The following is a 21975-nucleotide window of genomic DNA, read 5'->3' as shown; positions in this document are numbered from 1 at the left end:
TGGTTATCCACGGCTGGTTATCCCTTCTCTTACCGCCCTTATTTTTCACTGGAATATATTTTTGTTGAGCACTATGAAAGAGCTCCATAAAAGTCCTTCACTGTTCCTCAATTATGCCACCGTTTAGTCTGTGTTTCCAGTCTACGTCAGCCAACTCAGCCCTCATCCCACGATAGTCACCTTTGTTAAGCATAATACGCTCGTTTGAGACACTACTTCCTCACCCACAATCTGTATTTCAAATTCAACCAGACTGTGATCACTCATTCCGAGAGGATCTTTTACTGGGAGATCGTTTATTATTCCTGTCTCATTACACAGGACCAGATCTAAGATAGTTTGCACCGTTGTTTGTTCTGTAACATACTGTTCTAAGAAACAATCCCGTATGCATCCTATGAATTCCTCCTCAAGGCCACCCAGTGCGATTTGATTTGACCAATCAATATGTAGGTTAAAATCCCCCATGATTACTGCCGTTCCTTTTTCAAATGCTTTCATTATTCCCTTGGTTATTGCCCGCCCCAACGTGAAGCTATTAATTGGGGGCCTATAAACTACGCCCACCAGTGACTTTTTCCCCTTACTATCTCTAACACGACACACAATGACTCAACATGTTGTTCATAGAGCCAATATAGTCTCTCACAACTGCCCTGATATCATCTTTTATTATCAGAGCTACCCCACCTCCTTTCCCTTCTTGTCTATCTTTCCGAATTGTCAGATACCGCTGTAGGTTTAATTCCCGATCCTAGCCAACCTGCAACGTTTCTGTAATGGCCACAAAATCATACCCATTTATGATCATTTGTGCCGTCAACTCATTTACTTTATTCGAATGCTGCGTGCGGTTAGGTAGAGTGTTTTAATACTAGTTTTTAAACAATGATTTTTAGTTTTGACCCCTCCTGCAGCCCCTTTATATTCATACATAGTGTCCCTTCCTATCACCTTGTCGTTTACACTGACCCCAGTACTACTCTGCTCTGTTGCCTCCTGCCTTTTGCATGTTTTCTTGGGGTCCTGTGATCTGAGCTCTCACCCACTCTAACTAGCTCAGAGCCCTGTCCTGGGTTCCGAATACTCCTTGCATTGCGGCACCGAGATTTCATGTTTGCCTTTCTATTACACTTTGACCCATTCGATTTTTGCTGTATATTATTCTGCTGCAAACTGCAGGGGCCACATCGCTTAATGGATAAGGCATCTACTTTGATGCAAACACTGATGTTATCAGAAAATTGCAACGTCAAACGCTGCCGTGGTCATTTTGGCAAAACTTGTTAATCTATATAAAACCAAACCTCGTTCGCACTCATTAACTAAAGGTGAGTTCCTCCCAAACAATGCACTGATCTTTATGAAAAGGCATTTTTTCATGCTGCGTATAGTGCTCACTGATATTTGCAGATAGTGTCGAAAGAACCAACAATTAATACCGATAAACTATTAATGTTTCCAGTTCGAACAAAAGCTTCGCGTCAATCAGTGTAACAAAGGGCAGTGGAGGGAATTGTGATCAGATTCCAATGAGATCCCCGTGAGTCGATAAAAAAGAGCACCTGTAGAATCGCTGCGAGCAGGATTCGAACCTGCGCGGGAAAATCCCCATTAGATTTCAAGTCCAACGCCTTAACCACTCGGCATTCGCAGCTATACAATAAAACTGCTTTAATAGTCGAATTGTTGGTGCAAAAATTAAATCATAGAATCACAAAATCTCACAGCAAAGAAGGAAAAATTTCGGTCAGAACTGAAAGAATTTACATTTCGGGAAAAACTGAACAGTCTGGGAAACTTCTTTCTCGAAAAACAAGGGAGATATATTTTTAACATTATGAAGGTATTTGATCGAGTTGATGTGGAGAAAATATTTGCTATTGTGCAGGAGTTCAGAACGGGATGTCAATGACAAATTCAGTCGACAATTCAAGAGCAACTTATCTACCAAAGAGTGGTTAGAATGTGGAAGATGCTACATAAGTAGTAGTTGAGGCGAATATCACAGATTCCTTTTAAAAGGAATTACCTGAGCACATGACTGAGAAAGCAATAGAACAATATGCTGATAGGATCAAGTTAAGTCGGGTAGCGTGCAGCATTAACTCTAGCAACACCAGTTAGGAACAATTGTCTCTTTTTGTGATGCAACCTCTATATAACCTTATGTAACACACATTTTAAACAACAACAACAATTATATAATTAGCAACTTGAAATTCGCGAAACGTCCAAGGCGCTTCACAAGAGTATTATGCGATACAAATTTGACACCGAGCCACTAAATACAAATTAGCGCAGGTGACTAAAAGATTGGCCAACCAGCTATGCTTGATAATGAGGAAGAAAGCTGTACATTGCAGATAGATATCAAAGAACTGGTCAGGGGTTTAATGGAATTCAACCCGGATAAGTGTTAGATAATGCATTTGGGAAGTGCTTATAGGGATAGCGAATAAACATTAAATGTTAGGACACTGATGAGTGTCGAGGTGCAAATGACCTTGGAGTGCATGTCCACAGACTCCTTGACGGTAGCAGGGCAGGTAGATAAGATGCTTGTGAAGGATAGACAGAAAGGGAAAGGAGGTGTGGTGGAGCTGCTGGTTCAAGAGGAAATTAATATAATGATAAGGAGGGACATTAGCATGGATGATTTGGAAGCGGTATGGGGGGAGCTGCAGAATACCAAATGGCGGAAAACGCGAGTGGGAATTGTGTACAGACCTCCGAACTGTAATAGTGAGGTTGGGGACAGCATCAAACAAGAAATAAGGGATGTTTGCAATAAAGGAACAGCAGTTACCATGATCGACTTGAATCTATATGTTGATTGGGCTGACCAAACTGGTATCAATGCGGTGGAGGACGATTTCCTGGAGTATATTCGGGATAGTTTTCCAGACCAATATGTCGAGGAACCACATAGAGAGCTGGCCATCGTGGACTAGGTGATGTGTAATGAGAAGGGACTAATTGGCAATCTTGTTGTCCGAGGCCCCTTCGGGAAGAGTGACCATAACATGGTAGAATTCTTCATAAGATGGAGAGTGACACAGTTAATTCAGAAACGAGAAACCTGAACTTTAGGAAAGGTAATTTCGATGGTATGAGCCGTGAATTGGCTAGAATCAGACAGTTGTTAACCTGTGGAATTCCCTGCCGCAAAGAGTTGTTGATGCCAGTTCATTGGATATATTCAACAGGGAGTTATTGTGGCCCTTATGGCTAAAAGATTCAAGAGGTAGGGAGGAAACATGAAAGCGGTACTGAGGGAATGATCAGCCATGATCTTATTGAGTGGTGGTTCAGGCTCGAAGTGCCGAATGGCGTACTGCTGAATCTATTTTCGATGTTTCTATGTTGAGACGCAACACGGAATACTTGAATACTTGCCTTCATTCGATGAGCCATAGCATATAAGATCGAGGAAGTTATGCTTCAAATGTGTGAAACTCTAGTTGGGCCACAGCCAGATTATTGCATGCTTCTCTGGTCACCGCATTACAGGAATGGTCAGACAGCACCCGTGAGCATACAGGTTAGATTTAGGCGGATGGTGAATTTAGCTCTGAGTAAATATTGCATCGGCTGGGTTTGTTTTCTTTGGAACAGAGGAGGCTAAGGGGGTCCGTATTGAAGTGAATAAAATTATGAGTGGCCTAGATCGAGTGCATAGAAAGGATCTATTTCCCTTCGCAGAGTGGCCAACAACCAGGCGTCATAGATTTAAAGTAATTGGTAGGAGGTTTTCCGGAATTTGTGTGACACTGTTTTCACCGAGGGGTCATGAGAGTCTGGAACTCACTCCTGAAAGTGATTTAGAGGCAGAAGTCCTCACCACTTTCAAAAGTCCTTGAATGTGCACTTCAATTCCAGTAACCTAAACGGCTATGGAGCAAGAGCTGGAAAGTGGCATTAGTCTGGATAGGTCGGAATTTAGTCGGAATTTAGGTCATGATCTGGAATTTCTTCGGCAGCTCAGTGCATTTTGCAGCAAATAAATACTTCAGAGAAGGGAAACTGCGTTCCCAGCAGTTCCAGCTACACAAGTGGCTCCAAATCTAGTCACTTTTCCATTGAGTTCTCTTAGAAACTGAGTCTATTACACAGGAACAAAAGCAAGCCATCGAACCTGTTACAGAAGGACATCAGAATTCCATTAGCCCCTCGAGCCAGTTGCAAAGGTCAAGAGGAAGTAATTCTGATCCTTGGGCTTTTTATACAAGAATAGTAGAACGCCTTCGGCCGCTCGTACCTGCTGCATAGATGACGAGGAGGCACACTTTCCTGTTACACAGAATTAGCTGGAGGCCATTCAGCCGCACTGCACTGTTGCACAGGGAAAGGTGGAGGACATTAACACCTCAAATCTGAGCCTTCGGAGAGGCAGAAGCCGATCAGTTCCTTGAGCTTGCACTACAAGAAGAGTATAAGTCCATTTAGATCCTAGAACTTAGAAACATAGAAAACGGCAGCAGTCGTCGTCCATTCGGCCCTTCGAGTCTGCACCGCCATTTGATATGATCATTCCTAATCTTCTATCTCAACACCATATTCATGCTTTCCCCCCATATTACTTGATGTCTTTTGTGTCTAGAAATCTATCTCCCTCTTAAATATGTTCAGTGATTCGTCATTCACAGCCTTCTGTGGAAGGGAATTCCATAGCTGCACCACTCTCTGAATGAAAAAAAAATCTCACCTTCTCCTTCCTAAATGTCCTGCCCCGTATCCTGAGACTGTGACCCCTTGTTATAACCTTCCCAATCAGGTGAATCATCTTCCCCGCATCCAGTCTATTCAACCCTTTCAGAATGGTATACGTTTCAATGAGATCCTCTCTCATTCTTCTGAACTCTACAGAATACAGGCGGAGTCGACCCAATCTGTGCTCATACGACAGTCCTGCCATCCCAATAATCCATCTGGTGAACCTTCGCTGCACTCCCCCTATGGCAAGTATATCCTTTCTTGGGTAACGAAACCAAAACTGCACACAATACTCCAGGTGCGGTCTCACCAAGTCACTGTAGAATTGTAGTAACACATCTTTACTCATTTACTCACATCCTCTTGGAATGAAGGCCAACATACCATCTGCCTTCCTCACTGCTTGCTGTACCTGTATGTATGCTTTCAATAGACTATTTAACAAGGACACCAGGTCCCTCTGCCCATCGATCCTGTTTCCAGTCCATTAACCAATTTTCAATCCATGCTAGTAAATTACCCCTTATCATATATGTTTTACTTTTGCACACTATATCTTATGTGGGACATTATCAGAGGCCTTATGAAAATCCAAATGCACTATATCCACTGGTTCTCCCTTAACTTTGCTATCAGTTACTTCCTCAAAAACTCGAGTATGTTTATCAAACATGATTTTCTTTTCATGACTTCATGGTGACTTTGTCTAATCCCTTTGGTATTATCTTAGTGTTCCGTTATAACATCCTTTGCTATAGATTCTCGCATTTACCCTACAACTGGTGTTCGGCTAACCGGTCTGTCGTTCCTTGTTTTCTCCCTCCCTCCATTTTTGAACAGTGGGGTTACATTTGCCACCGTGCAAACTGCAGGAACAGTTCCATAATCTATAGATGTTTGGAAGTTGTCAACCAATGCATGCACTATTTCCATTGTAACCGCTTTTAGTACTCTGGGATGCAGATCATCAGGCCCTGGGGATTTATCGGCCTTCATTCCCGTTAGTTTCCTCAGCCCTATTTTCTTACAAATAATCATATCCGTTTATTCCTCTTGCTCACTAGACTTTTGGTTCACAAGCATTTTTGGTATGATATTTATGTCCTCCGTGAAGACAGAACCGAAGTATGTATTTAATTGTCCTTCCATTTCCTTGATCCACGTTATAAATTCCCCCGTTTCTGTCTTTAAAGGGCCAACATTTGTCTTCACTAATCTTTTCCTTTTTACGAACTTGCAGAATCTACTGCAGCCGGTTTTTATGTTCCTTGCAAGTTCACTGTTATACTCTATTTCTCGCCTCTCAATCAATGTCTTGGCACATTTTCGCTGAATTCTAAATTGTTCCCCATCCTCAGGCTTGTACTTTTTCTGGCAACTTTGTATAATTCTTCTTTGAATCTGATACTATCCTTAATTTATTTTGTTAACCATGGTTGGGCCAGCATCCTTTTTTTTACACCAGAAAGGAAAGTATAACTGCCGCAATTGATACATTCGTTCCTGAAATGTTCGTCCTTGCCCATCCACCAACATGACGTTTATTGACTCTTCCCAATCTATCATGCCCCATGCAATTCATTCCCCATGCATTCGTAGTTTCCTTTGCTTAGATTTAGGACCATATATTCGGATTGGGCTACTTCACTTTCCATCTTAATAACGAGTTTAATCGAGTTATTGCCACTCTTCGCTAAATGACCCATGACAACTTGACTTTTAATTAACCCCTTCTCATTACACAAGACCCAATCTAGGATATTCTGTTCCCTAGTACGCTCCGCAAAATACTGGGTTCAAAAAACAACTGGTCCAAACGACAGGAATTCATCAGCCACATTATTATTATTTCAATTTAAATGTAGTTTAAAGTCACCTTCGATGATGGTAGTACCCTTGTTACATGCAGCTCTGATTTCCTGTTAATGTTATCCTCTACACTACCACAACTGTTTGGAGGCCTATGGACAACTCAGACCAATCCTTGCTGGTCCTTCGTTCTCCTTAGCGCCATCCAACTGAATCTACATCTTGTCTTTCTGAGCCGAATACCTTTCTCTTTATTGCACTGATATCATCCTTTACCAACAACGCAACACAATCCGCTCTTCCTTTTTCCCTGTCCTTTCTAAATACCGAATATCATTTGATATTCAGTTCCCAACCCTGGTTGCCGTGCAACCATATATCTGTAATTGCACCGATATTGTATCTGTTTACATCTTCTTGCGCTGTTAATTCTTCTATCTTATTGCAGATGCTTCGTCCATTCAGATACAATACTTTTGGATTTGTATTTTTAACATTATTCGAGATCGTAGCATTTTATTGCACTATAGCTCGATTTATCTTACCGCTTTTTTTCTTATCAGGATCATTTTTGTTCGTGCCCCTTTTGTTTCTATGCTCTGTCCCTTCTTGACATAATGTGGTTACATTACAACAATCACTTTCCGGCATTGCTTCATTTTCATTTCTCTTTCGCATTCTAGATTTCTCTGCAACACGACCTCCGCCGCCCCCCCCGCGGCCCCACATCCGGAACTCCACTCCGCTCTCCCCTCAATAGAAAACGTTCCATAGGATTAGGACGAGGCATTTCAGACCAACCGACCTGTTATATAGGAACAGGTGGAGACTAATCAACCCCTAGAACCTGTTACATAGGACTGGGAGGATGACATTCCGTCCCTCAAAGTATTGCACAGGAACAGCCTGAGTCATTCAGCCCCTCTAGCACATTACACAGCCGGAGGCCTGTGGCACTGGACTAGTAATCCAGTGAGAGAAAATCATAGTCCACCAAGAGAGCAGGACAATTTAAATTTAATTAAGTACATCTAAAATTTGAAAAGTATTAATAATGTTGACCATTGACGCAACACACCCATCTCGTTTAATAGTCTCCTTTAGTGAAGGAAATCTGCCGTCCTTACTGGTCTGGGCCCAAATGTGGCTCCAGATCCAGAGCAACGAGGTTGGCTCTTTACGGCCCTCTGAAAAGGCCCAGCGAGAAACTCATTTGGATAAGGTGGCTAACCATCACCTTCACAAGGGCAATTAGGGAAGTGCAACAAAGGTTGCCCTTGCTAGCATTGTCCACATACTAGAATTAATAAAAGAAACAATAGGATCTCGAGATTGTTACACGGGAGAAAGAAGAACCGCAAGACAGGTCATAGAATGTGGAGTTAGGAGACAACTAGATAAATGCATAGCTAGCTGGCTTTAACACAGAAAGCAGAGAGTAGGGGTAAAAGTTAGCTTTTTGGAGTGGCAGCAGGTGGGTAGTGATGTTCCACAAGGATCGGTGCTGGGATCACTGTTGTTTACAATTTATATTAATGATTTCTACCTGCGAATCAAAAACACAATTTCTCAATTTGCGGATGACGCCAAATTAGTTGGATATTCAATACTGAGGATGACTGCAGCAAATTCGGTCGCGCGAACCTGTTGCATAGATGAGGAGAAGGCAATGCCATACCAACGAACCTGTTGCACAGAAATAGTAGGAGGCAGTTGAGCCTCTCCAGTCTGTTACACAAGAACAGGAGAAGGCCATTAACCGCGTTCTAGCGATGTCAACATGCTTGAATGAATAAAATAAAAACATAGATTGTTATATGGTTCCAAGAAGAGTTGAAAGGTGGGATTAGGCGGGATAGCAATTTTCGGACGGTGCGGACACGCTGGGCCGAAGTGGCCTCCTTCCGTGCTGCAAGGCTGTTCGAGTCCTTGATGAAACATCCCTTTCAAACATAATGATTCTGGTGTGACAGGACATCCGTTTTAGACGGCGGATATTGATCCAGTGGCTATGCAAGTTAATCGAACTCAAACGTTCACTCTGTTTCTCTCTCTGCAGATTCTGCCTCAATCACTGAGTGTTTCAGGATTTTGTTTAGCTCAGATTACGCATCAACACTATTTTACTTTTGTATTGATGCACAATTTGGCGACTCTGTCGCGCAATGGATAGCACTTTAGATTTTTAATCCTTGGCATATTAAACATTCAAAGTTTTTGGGATCGACTCCCACCAGAGTCAGGATTTGAGCCTGGGCCGCTCAGTGAACTTTGCATCAAAGCAATACTTCAGAGAAGGCTCACTGTGGTCCCTGCACTTTCTGTTGCACAAGTGGCTCCAGTCCTTCCCAATTCTCATCTGAATATTTTGCATAGTAACAGATGCAAGCAATCGAGCCTGTTCCACAGGGACAGGTGGAGGCCCATGAGTCACTTAAACCCTCAAACCAATTGCAAAGGGCAGGATGAAACCATTCAGCTGTGTGCGCCTGTTTTACAAGAAATGTCGAACTCCATTCGGTCGCTCGAACCTTTAGCATAGTTGACCATAAGGCAATGCCAAACCAATGAAGCTGTTGAGCAGAAATAGAAGGATGTCATTGAACCTCTCCAGTCTGTTGCACAAGGAGAAGGGAAGGCCATTAACCCATCGAACCTGAGGCAGAGTACTGGCGCAAGCCATTCAGCTCCTTGAGTCTTATCTATAAGAAGAGTCGAAGTACATTTAGCCATTCGAAAGGCTGAGGATGAGGCATTTGCGACTCACCAACCAGTTACACAGGAACAGGAGGAGGCTAATCAATCTCCCGATCCTGTTGCGTAGGAACAGGGCACACCATTCCTTCCCTCAACCTGTTGCAAATGAATAGGAGGTGTCATTCAGCCGCTTGAGCGCATTACATAGATGGAGGTCAATCATAGTAGTATGATGGTTATGTCACTGTACTAATAATCCAGAGAGAAGAAATCATAGTCCAGTACGAGAGTGGGGAAATTTAAATTCAATTCAGTAAATCTGGAATTATAAAAGTATCAATAATGATAACCATTGTAACAAACTCCTCATCTGGTTCACTTGTCTCCTTTCGGGAAATAATTTTGCCATCCTTACCGGTCTGGGCAAACATTTGACTCCAAACCCACAGCAATGTTGTTGGCTCTGAACTGACCTCTGAAATGGCCTGACGAGCCAGTCGGTTGCGTAAAATGAATCACCAACAATTTCACAAGGGCAGATGGAGATGGGCAACAAATCCGGCCCTTGCTAGCGATGTCGACAAGCTGGAATGAATAAAATAAAAAAAATAGATTGTTACATCGGAACAAGAAATGCCTCAAGCCAGGTCAGAAAATGCGGAGTCAGGTGACAACTAGCAGAATGGTTGGCGAGCTGGCTTCAAGACAGAAATCATAGAGTAGGTATAAAACTTAGCGTTTCTTAGCCGCAGAAGGTGGTTAGTGGCATTCCACAAGGATCGGTGCTGGGTCCACTGTTGTTCATAATTAATATTAAAGATTTAGACGTCGGAATCAAAAGCAACATTTCTAAATGTGCGAGTGACACCAAATTAGGAGGGATAGTAAATACGGAGGTACAGTGCAGCAAATTACAAGAGGACATTAATAAACTTGCAGAATGGGCATATAATTGGCAAATGAATTTCAAACCATCTAAATGTGAGATGTTACATTTAAGGAGGAGACTTAGTGAGGTCACTTATTATTGGAAGGTGCCAGTCTGGGTGGTGTACAGGAACAAAGGGATATCGGAGCACAAATACAAAATCTCCAAAAAATAACGGCATAAGTTTGCAAGGCCATAAAAAGCAAACCAAACACGCTGATTTATTTCTAGACATAAAGAATGGAAAATTAGCGACATTATGCTAAACCTGTATTTAACCTTCATCCGATCACGCTCAGAGTACTACGTACAATTCTGGTCGTCATATTATAAAAAGGGCATAAAGGCATTTCAGAGGATGCAGATAAGCTTTTCAAGGATGATACCAGAACAGACAGCGTATACAAATCAGGAAAGGATGAATAGGCAGTGTCTCTTTTCTCTTGAAAAAGGAAGGCTGAGGCGTGACCTGATACAGACATTTAAAATTATGAAAGATTTTGATGGAGTGGATACAGTTAGAATGTATCAACTTGTTGGGAACAGAATAACTAGACGCTATCAATATAAGATAGTCACCATGAAATCAAAATAGGGAATTCAGAAGAAACTTATTTACCCAAAGAATGGTGATATTGTGTAACTCGGTACCACAGGGAGTGTTTCAAGAGAATAGTATGGAAGTATTTAAGGAGCGGCTAGACAGACATATGAGAGGGAAGGGAATAGAGCATTAGGCTGTTGAGGAATGTTAAGCGGAGGCTCCAATGGAGCATAAAAGACTGGCTGAGGCGAATGGCCGATTTCAGTGCTGTATATCCGATGCAATCCAATGCTTGACAGGAGTGTACTTGACTCCATTCCCGCCACCACCTCAATGAGACCCCAACACTGCACGAGGTAGAAAACGCCATAAGAAAGCTAAAAAATAACAAGGCTACGGGGGCTGACGGAATCATTGCTGAGGCACTAAAGTATGGCGGTGAGGCACTGCTGGCGCAAATACCTGACCTTCTTTCTCTCATTTGGAAGGAGGAAAGCATGCCGGGAGGTCTTCGTGATTCAGTGATCGTGAACATCTTTAATAAGGCGATAAGCAGCAACTAAAGGGGAATCTCCCTGCCATCAGCCACTTGGAAAGTCGTCGCTAGCCTCCTCCTCAACTGACTTCTCCCTGTGGCCGAGGAGCTCCTCCCGGAGTTGCAGAGCAGATTTCGTCCCCTCCGGGGAACAACGGACATTATTTTTTGCAGCATGACAGCTGCAGGAAAAATGCAGGAAACATGGCCTTCTTCGACCTTACAAATGCCTTTCCCACTCTCAACCACGAGAGCTTAAGGAGCGTCCTCCTCCGTTTCGGACGCCACCAAAAGTACGTCACCATCCTCCGCCTGCTCCACGGTGACATGCAGGCCGTGATCATTACCAACGGATCCATCACAGACGCAATCCACTTCCGGACCGGGCGTCAAGCATTCTGCGTCAACGCTCCAACCCTCTTCTCATTCTTCCTCGCTGCCATGTTCCATCTCACAGTCCACAAGCTCCCCGCTGGAGTTGATCAAAACTACAGAACCAGGTGAAACCTGTTCATCCTTCGCCATCGCTGGGCCAGGTCCAAGACCATCCCAACCACTGTCGTAAGCTACAGTACGCGGATGACGCCTTCGTCTGTGCTCACACAGAGGCTGAACTCCAGGACACAGTCGAGGTATTTACTGAAGTACATGAAATCATGGCGCTTGCGCTAAACATCAGGAAGACAAAGGTCCTCCACCAACCTGCCCTCGCTGCACAGCACTGCCCCCCAGTCATCAACAACTATGGTACAGCCCTGGAAAACGTGGACCAATTCATTATTTCGGGCGCCTCCTATCAACAATAGCTGGCATTGACGACAAGATCCAACAACGTCTCCAGTGCGCCAGTGCAGCCTTCGGCCGCCTGTGGAAAAGTATATTTGAAGACCAGAACTTCAATACTTTCACCAAGCTCATGGTCGACAGGCCTTAGTAATACCTGCCCTCCTGTACTGCTCAGAAATGAGGAACATGTAAAGTAGACACCGCAAGTCGCTGGAGAAATTCCACCAACGATTTGTCCGAAAGATACTACAAATGTCCTGGGAGGACAGACGCACCAAATTTAATAGCCTCGTCCAGGTCAACATACCCAGCATTGTAGTACTGACTTCACACGATCAGCTCCGTTGAGCAGGCCACATAGTTTGCATGCCAGACACGAGACACCCAAAGCAAGCCCTCAACTCGCAACTCGTCCACGGCCAACGAGCCAAAGGTGTGCAGTGGAAACGTTACAAGGACACATTCAATGCCTCCCTGATAACGTGTGACATTCTCACTGACACTTGGGAGTCACTAGCCCATGACCGCCCGAAGTGGAGCAAGTGCATCCGGGAGGGCACTGAGCTGCTCGAGTCTCATCCCCGAGAGCATGCAGACATCAAGCGCAGGCAGCGGAAAGAGCGTGCAACAAACCAGACTCCACGCCCTCCCTTTACTTCAAACACTGTCTGTCCCACTTGTGACAGAGACATATGTTCCCGTATTAGACTGTACAGCCACCTAGCAACTCATGCTAAAAGTGGAATCAACTCTTCCTCCATTCCGAGGGACTGCCTATGATGATGATGATGATGATGTGAGGCGATTGCACAGGAAGAAGTCTTTCAGTACCTTGAACCTTGTATGCAGGAGCAGGCTATTCATCCCCTCATACATGTTAAATAGTAACAGGTGGCCACCATTCAACTTTTCAAGCGTTTTAAATAAGAACAGGAGATGGGCGATTCAGCACTTTCCAGACAGTTTCATAGATATAGGAAAACGCAATTCTGCCCCTCGAATCCGTTGCATAGGAACAGGAGTTTGTCATTAAGCCCATAGATGCTCATACACTAGAAAAAGAGGAGGACATTCAATCTCGCGAGCCGCTTTCATAGGAATAGGAGAAGAATATTCAACCCACAAAGGCTGGTTAATCAGGAACAGGAGGAGTTCATTCAATCCCTCAAGCTTGTTAGACAAGACAGCAGGAGGGCATTCAGCCACTCGAGTTTGTTACACAAGAATAGGAGGAGGCCATTCATCCACTTGAGCCTGTTACGCTGGAATGGGTAGAGGCGATTCAGTCCTTCGAGCCTGTGGCAATGGAACAAGAGGACGTCATTGAGCCCCCATAAATTATTACACAGAAGTACACTATTCGGCCCTACAAAACACTTACATTGGAATAGAGGGGATGATTAAACGCTGTTCAGCCTATTAGACATCAACAGGATACATAGAAACATAAAAACATAGAAAATGGATGCAGGAGTAGGCCATTTGGCCCTTCGAGCCTGCACCACCATTCCTCTGATGATGGCTGATCATGCAAAATCAGTACACAATTTCTGCTTTCTCTCCACACCACTTGATCCCTTTAGCAGTAAGTGGCACATCTTACTCCCTTTTGCATATATCTAACGAACTGGTTACAACAACTTTCTGTGATAGAGAATTCCACAGGTTCACAATTCTCTGAGTGAAGAAGTTTCTCCTCATCTCAGTCCTAAATGGCTTATCCCTTATCCTTAGACTCTGACCGCTAGTTCTGGATTTCGCTAACATCGGGAACATTCTTCCTGCATTTAACTCGTCCAATCCCGTCAGAATTGTATCTGTTTCTATGCAATCCCCTCTCATTCTTCTAAATTCCAATTAATATAAGCCAGTCGATCCAGGAGGAGACGATTCAAGCCCTCGTCCCTTGTATTTAGGAAACGCAGCAGGCCATTCAGCCACTTAAGTCTGTTACATCGCAGCTGAAGGAGGCTATTCATCCCCTTGACCCATTTGCATTGGTAAAGGATGAAGTTAAGAGTACGGTTGCACAGTGGTTATGTTACTGGTTTAGTAATTCAGAGGTATGTGTACACATTCAACCATGGCAGCTGTGGAATTTGAATTTAATTCATTAAATACATCTATAATTAAATTGACATTATCCTATACTTCAGCGCCACTCTATCAGCCTAATGTTCGATTCCCTTCTCCCTCATATGCGTATCTCAATTTTCCTCGCCGCCATGCTCCACCTCAAAATCGACAAACTCTCCATTTAAACTCAGGAACAGTCGGAAGCTGTTTCAACAACGCCGCCTCCAGGGCAGGTACAAGATCACCCCTACGTCTGTCATTGAGCTGCTCTATGCGGACGACGCCTGCATCTGTGCACATTCAGTGGCTGAACTCCAGGGTATAATCACTGTATTCCCTGAGGCATATGAAAGGATGGGCCTTATGCTGCACATCCGTAAGACAAAATTCCTTCACCAGCCTGCCATTGCCACACAGCACTGCCCTCCAATCATCAAGGCCCAAGGAATGGCCCGAGATAACGTGGACCATTTCACATATCTCGGCAGCCTCTTATCAACAAATGCATATGTGAATGCATAGATCCAGCATCGCCTCCAGTGCGCCAGAACAGCCTTCGGCCGCCTGCGGAAATAAGTGTTTTAAGATCAGATCTTAACAAATCTACTACCAAACTCATGGTTCATAGGGCTGTAGAAATACCCGCCCTCGTGTATGGGTCTGAGGCATGCACGATGTACAGAAGGCACCACAAGTCGCTGGAGATATATCACCAACGATGTCTCCGCTAGATCGTGAAAATCTCCGGGGAGGACATGCACACCAAGATCAGTGCCCTCGACCAGGCTAAGATCCCCAGTATTGAAGCACTGCCCACACTCGATCAGCTTCGCTGTGCAGATCACATAGTACGCATGCCAGATGCGAGACTTCCGAAGCAAATGCTTTAGGCGGAGCTGCTTCATGGTAATCGAGCCAGAGAAGGACAGCGTAAACGTTATAAGGACATCCTCAAAGCCTCCCTGGTAAACTGCGACATCACCACTGACAACTGGGAGTTCCTGGCCGCAGATCGCCCGAGGTGGAGAAAGTCCATCCGGGAGGGCGTTGAGCTCTTTAAGGCTTGACGCAAGGCGCATGAAGAGCCCAGGCGCACGCAGCGGAAGGAGCGCGCGGCAATCCATCCCAACCGACCCCTTCCACCGTCGAATGTCTGCCCCACCTGTGACAGAGTCTGTGGCTCTCGCATCGGAATGTTCAGCCATGAAAGAACTCACTTTGGGAGTGGAAGCAATTCCTCCTCAATTCCGAGGGACTGCCTATGTTGATGGGGGAATTTTAGGATTTAGCAAAGTAGACCAATATGTGTCTAAATATGTCTATGCTGTCAGTCCCGGAACATTCTGTGTCTCTTTAAATGGATATGCTGTCAGGTCAATTCATTCTTTGACAGAATAAAAGGGATGTGCTTTCTATCCAGGATCATTCTGTGCGTGTGTCTGCTTAATATTAGTGTGATTACAGCTGTGAAGACCGAATTTCTAAGGGTTATATTTGAAAGCGAAATGCGTTTCCTTGCGAAGAAGTGAACCCAGTTGACAGCGCGTCTGTTAAATAATTCAAAATGTTTTTATATTTGAGTAAAACCCTTTCTCTAATCAGAGCTGAAGCCCTGTAAAAGCTCCCAGTTCTCTCCACAACAAAGTGACCAGCTGTGGATACATTACCGAATGGATGAGGCATCCGCGTTCAGTTTTAATCGTGATGTCAGAAGATTGCAGGTTCGGGTTGTGCTCCAGTTGTTTAACTCACCGGGAAAAACTTATTCTTCTGTGTTCCGAATCTCCCCTAAAAGCGACCAATTCTGAAAGTTACTCAACTGAAGTTATGGAAACGCCTGCTTACAGAGACTGATTCTGCGTTTTCCATATTGTCGATCTGCGGGCATTCGCAAGGCATGCGACGAACATAAGAAAATAAGCATTAGTAGAAAGGGTCGGTCATTCGGCCCTTCGAGCCTGCACCGCAATGAAATCACCTCCTATTCTTCTAAACTCTGTAGAATATAGGCCTAGTCTACTCAACCTCTCCTCATGGAAAATAACATTGCGGTTTCGAGTCTGTTGAGGTCGGTTTGCCCAGTGGCTTCCAAAGTGGAAAGGAATTGTTTTTACCCGACCATTTTTAACAGTATCTGACCTTACATAACGGACTTAGCGAAATTAATTTTGCTCACAGAAGCTCACTGTCAGTTTTTCACATTGTTGATCGGGGAGCACGGGCAGGACTTGTGGTAAAGATAACTGCCTTGCACGTTTTCTCTTTGAATGTCATTTCTTAAAAAATCTTTGTCATCACTCCAGACGAATGATCTGAAGGAAGACGTGAGGAAATGTTCCATCTCCGATTCGGATCTCTGTTCCACCTTCATTCAAGAAGTGAAGAATTCCAATAGTCAGTGTTTATTTTAAAAAGACGTGAACAATGCTGGGGCAGAGACCAGTGGTTTTAAGGAGATGTGGATTCAATGCCTATTGCATGTAAGTTTCAGTCAAATTCTAGGATGATTCATCAGCATCAAAAGTTTACCACAATAAATGAGCACAACGGTTTAGGCGTCCATCGCCTTAACGTCCCGTCTACTGTCTAAGACAACTCAGCCATTCAATCTGGTGCTGTTAGTCTTCAACCAGAAATACTCTGCTAGAATGCCCTCCTCACCTTCAAAGTACTGCCCGTGCAACCACATTGACAAAGTTCAAAATGTAGAAATAGATTCTGCAAATAAAATGCCTTCAGGGATGCTATCAACTACCTGATCGAATGAAGCCTTTTACTCTGATCAGACAGCCTGGCGACGCCGGTTTGATTCCCAGTCATTACAGAATCCTCTATGGATAGACCACATTTGGCGTACTGTGTGCAAATCTGGTCGCCATATTATTTACAACATTGATATAATGGAACTGGAGAGGGTAAAGAGAGGATTTACAAGGAGGATACATGAAATGCGAGGATATATATCAGGAAAGGATGAACAGGCCGCGTATGGTTTCGCTTGAAAAGAGAAGTCTGAGGGTGACCTAATAGAGGTCTGCTAGACATGAAAGGGTTTGATAGGTTAAATGCACAGAGAGAGAGTTTCCACATGTGGGGAGGACCGTCACTGGAGTGTATCAATATAAGATCGTCACCAACAAATCCAATAAGCAATTCACAAGAAACTTATTTATCATTGATTGAGAATGTGGAACTCACAATCACAGGGATTTTGTTGAAGCAAGTAGGATATAATCATTTAAAGGACAGTTAGATAAGTATATGTGCGAAAAAGGAATATAGCGTTATTCTGATGAGAGGATGTCCAGTGGATCATAAAGCTGAGAATCGACTGGTTGGGTCGAATGGCCTGCTCTTGCTCGAGATATCCTATATAATCGTATGCATTCGGCACACATGATACTAATTCAAAGGCCAGCTCCTTTAAACCTTCAGCACTAGAGAATGGGCACTAACTAAAATACAGTGCAGAGGATTTTTCAAGATTATTTTGAGATTGACGCTGAATTTAAACGTAACCAAATTCAGGCGAGTTCCTGCGTGCTGAATAAAACACGGGTGTCAGACGTCAAGTCGACACAGCGCCGCACACACCGGGAAACATTTAACTTTGCTCAGTTGATTAGTTTTCATTAGTTGCTCATGTGAAGCTCTGACATTTCTTAAAATGTGGGGAAAATGGAGCAAATTCATAAGTTTATATTTACTTTTATCGAAAAGCCATCAAGGCTCGCTTATTAAGTTGAGAAATTTCATGAGCTGAGTGTAACATGCTTCGTAGAAAAAGATGAATTTGGACATGAGCTTCAAGGTAAAAGTACAATGAAAAAAAAACTGAGGCATGAAACATTCCACAAAAATTCTACGATATTGAGATCGAGCTCCCTATCGATCTTATACGTTTCAATCAGATCACCTCGCATTCTTCAGAATTCCAATGTTTATAGGGCCAACCTTCCAAACCTATCCTCAAATCAACGCCCTCATCTCCGGAATGAACCAAGTGAACATTCTCTGAGCAGCCTCCAATGCAAGTATAACCTTATTTAAAAACTGTACGCAGTACTCCACGTGGTGGCCTGCACAGTTGCAGCAGGACTTCATTGTTTTTATACTCTATCTCCCTTGCAATAAATGCCAACAAGCTATATGCCTTCCTGATTACTTACTGTAACTGAATAATAACGTTTTTATGTTTAATGCACAAGGACCCCCAGGTCTCCTTTTATTGCATCATGTTGCAACGTTTCTCCATGTAAATTGTGGGCCATGAAATGCCGTTTTGGCCTTTCCGCGGGCATTTTAGAGAAAACATACGCATCTACATTAAGCTGTTGACCACGTTTGACTTTCTTGAGGAATCCTTCGACTGCACTTCGCAGCGTGTGCACGGCCGAGAGCTGGAGTCACATGGCTTTGGGCAGCCAATCATGTGAGGTATCATAGTAAAGGAGTTCCGCAGGATCCGATACTCCTGTTACTATAATTGTGATACAGCCTGAAACACTAAAAACACAGACCCAAACAGCTAAAACACTTATAAAAAAAATTAATTACACTACTTCCATTTAAATTAAAGTTAATAATATCTTTAAAAAATTCACGATTTTTTAACATTTTCTTTAACAAACTTACCGTTGTGGGGAGGGTTTTTAATGATAACATATTTTTTAATAACTTTATTTTTATATGTTTTTGTGTTTTGTAAAACATTTGCGACTGTAAAAGTCGGCTATGCGTCCGAGACTGGCAAAGATGGATGGTAAGGAAGGGAATGTAAAACACGGGCCGCGTGGGTCGTTAATTAATTCCTATATGACCGATCGACAGGTCTTAATCAAGAAAATTCAAAAGTACGGTTGGGATGTATCCCAGACGTTAGAACAACAGCGAAGTTGGATAGTTAAACAAAAGAAAGATAAAACTAAAAAAGCCGGAGTATTATTGGTGCATCAGTTAGGTGGACTAATTGAACAGCTTAAGGAGGTTAAAGAGAAAATGGGTGAAACAAGTAAACAATTAAAACAGGCAAAAATGAAAAATTTAGAATGGGAAAAGAAATGCCTGGCGCTGGAACAACAGATCCAGGATCGATCTCAATGGGGGGGATCGGTGCCCCCTTACTAGAATTATCAATGCGAAGCAACCGCTCCGGGTCAGGAAGATTTAGAAACCCTCCCGGTGGCGCCGGTAACAAGAGGGGGGACGGCCGTAAATCCCACCGTGACCTATAAGCCCTTTACCCCCGGCGAAAGACAGCAGATAATGGCTTCCCTGGGGAAATTACAGTCCCGATGTGCGAATATTAAATTTTTGGCAGAGCTGGATACAGTTTGGGTGGGCCACCGACTACACCTCAGAGATATCCACCAACTAGTCCGAGCGGCTTGCCCGGCAGATCGGTGGGGAGTAGTGGCCGGAGGAATCGCGGTAGCAGCCAATGTCGACTTTTCAGGGGGACGTTGGACATACGCGGTACCTTTAACCACCGAAGTACATGGTCAACAGGCGGCCTTTGGCCATTTTAAAACCGAGATCCAACGGGTTTTAGCAATGCCCGTACTAATTGGGGTAAAATTACTACAACCAAACAGCAAAAAGTGGAAGGAGCCTGAGAATATGGGGAACAATTGTTCCAGATATGTCAAGAATGCTCTGGACAGGGAAACCCAAGGCTGCGGTGAACGAGCATTTATTCAGGCATTCAAGGACGGACTATCTGCTGCACACCAGACCATTATAAAAATGGGAGTAATTGTAACCCAGGATTATAAAGAACGGGTCGAGTGGGCTAGTGGCGTCCAGGGAGGGGGCGATGAAAAATCTCAGACAAAGATAAAGCAGGAAAACTTACCTGCCACGGGAACAGGAGGAGGGCAGAAAAGGGGGACTTGCACTAATTGTGGAAAACCGGACCATTTTGCCAGGGAATGCTAAGAGAAAGGCAGTGAAAAGTAATGTACGTATTGTGGGAAGAAAGGGCAATTGGAAGCGACATGCTGTGGTAAAAATGGCTTTCCTAATAAGGCAAGGACCCTGTCAGAACAATAAGACCAGAAGTGGCTGGTGTACAAAGCCACCCGGTGATGTCCGGCGGCCCATGTACAAAGAAAAAAGGCAGGAAGGAAATATGTGTCTGCACGAGTAGGGGGCCGATAGTGTGAAAGGCTAGTGGACACGGGAGCCTCAATATCCATTACCAATATGCCCCTTCCCGTCACCGACAAGAAGGCTCTGATAAACGGAATAGATGGACGGCCCACACTGGCCTACCTGAGCACCACCCAATTGGTGGAAATTGATAACTTATATATACCCATGAGATTTTATGTATGCAAGAGTCTTGAGGGAACACTATTGGGGAATGATGTAATGAGGGAATTTCAGGCTCTGATTGATTGCGGCAAGGAGAAACTGACATGGCCAAAGGCGGATGGCAGTAAGGGAGATTTAGGACAGATAGCCTACCATGTGGAAAGTATAGGTGTAGCTACAGCCACAAAAACTGACTGGCTTTTCGGGACTGGAGGGTATGGAGGCATATGTGCCTGTGTGCCCGGGGTCTGGGCACAGACAGAATTAGACACTGGAAGGCGAAGATGGACCCTATTAAATTCCCTGGACCATCTCATAAACCACACCGACAATAACCTATTAGACCTGAAGCTAGAACAGCGGTTGTAGAAATAGTAAAAGGGCTAGTGGAAAAGGGTATCGTAAAAGAAACAGTTAGCACCACTAACTCCCCAACATGGCCGGTAGGGAAACCAGATGGGAGTTATAGACTCACAATCGACTACACTGCCCTTAACAAGGTCACCCCAAAATTACACCAGATAATGGCCAGCCCCTCCACAATCCTCCATGGATTATCCCCTGAACATAAGATCTTTTCAGTCCTAGACATAGCCAATGCTTTTGGGGCCCTTCCCCTCGACCTAGAATCACAAGAAAAATTTCCCTTCACGGTGGAGGATAAACAATATACGTGGACCCGATTACTGCAAGGTTTCCATAACAGTACTGCCATATTCCATCGAGTAATGAGGGATATACTAAAACAAATAGAAGTACCGGCAAGAAATATTATTTTACAATATGTCGACGGCGTATTAATAGCCTCAGAAACCAAGGAAAGACATCAGGCAAACCTATACTTAGTATAAAGGGCTCTGTAAACGGCGGGCCTTAAGGTTAACCCCAAAAAGGCCCAGGTAGGGAAATCCCAGGCCCTGTACCTAGGGTACTGCCTCTCAAAGGGGCTGAAAGAAAAGCCCTCGGATAGGAAAAAGGCTGACAAGGACATGCCTAGACCACTAACGGTAAGGCGGGTGAGGATGGTACTGGGCCTCTTTAATTACAGCCGAAACTTTAACCTTGATTTTGCAAAAATTGCTGATCCAATACAAAGATCAGTGAAAGAGGGGAAACCGGCCCGAGATCTCAGAGAGTGGGGTCTTGAACAAGAACAGGCGTATAGTAAACTCAAGTCAGAACTCGTCACCGCACCTGGATTGGGACTGCCTGACATGGGTAAGGATTTCCACATCCACTGTAACAATGTCGGTGGGTTCTCTCTTGTCGTGCTCACCCAAGATTACGGGGATAAAAGGAGCCCTATAGCCTATTACTCTACCACCAAAAGCTCGGTGCTACTGGGTTATCCAGATGTATAGCCGCGCTAGATTGCGCAGCTTGGGCGGTAAAAATTAAGCGAGCCTGTGGTGATGACTGGAAACATCATTCTCCACACTAAACACACATTGGTAGAAATGTTAAACACAGGAAAACTGAGAACCGTATCTAATTTGAGACGGGCAAAGTGGGAAGCAGTCCTCTTCACACCCAACAAAGCGGTACCATAATTAGCGATGTCGGAAACAA

At 44.0% G+C, this 21975-nt stretch overlaps 1 non-coding gene across 1 annotated transcript; it reads right to left on the bottom strand.

Annotated features, from left to right (window-relative positions):
• Window positions 1-1574: 1574 nt before the first annotated feature.
• trnas-uga (transfer RNA serine (anticodon UGA)) lies at window positions 1575-1657 on the bottom strand. Its single transcript has one exon. It is a non-coding gene; the product is annotated as a tRNA-Ser (tRNA).
• Window positions 1658-21975: the final 20318 nt, after the last annotated feature.

Source organism: Pristiophorus japonicus, unplaced genomic scaffold, assembly GCF_044704955.1.
Source record: "Pristiophorus japonicus isolate sPriJap1 unplaced genomic scaffold, sPriJap1.hap1 HAP1_SCAFFOLD_47, whole genome shotgun sequence".
In the NCBI taxonomy this organism is placed as follows: Eukaryota; Metazoa; Chordata; class Chondrichthyes; family Pristiophoridae; genus Pristiophorus; species Pristiophorus japonicus.
Note: the sequence above shows the minus strand (reverse complement) of the source record. Positions and strands in the feature narration are given on the sequence as shown.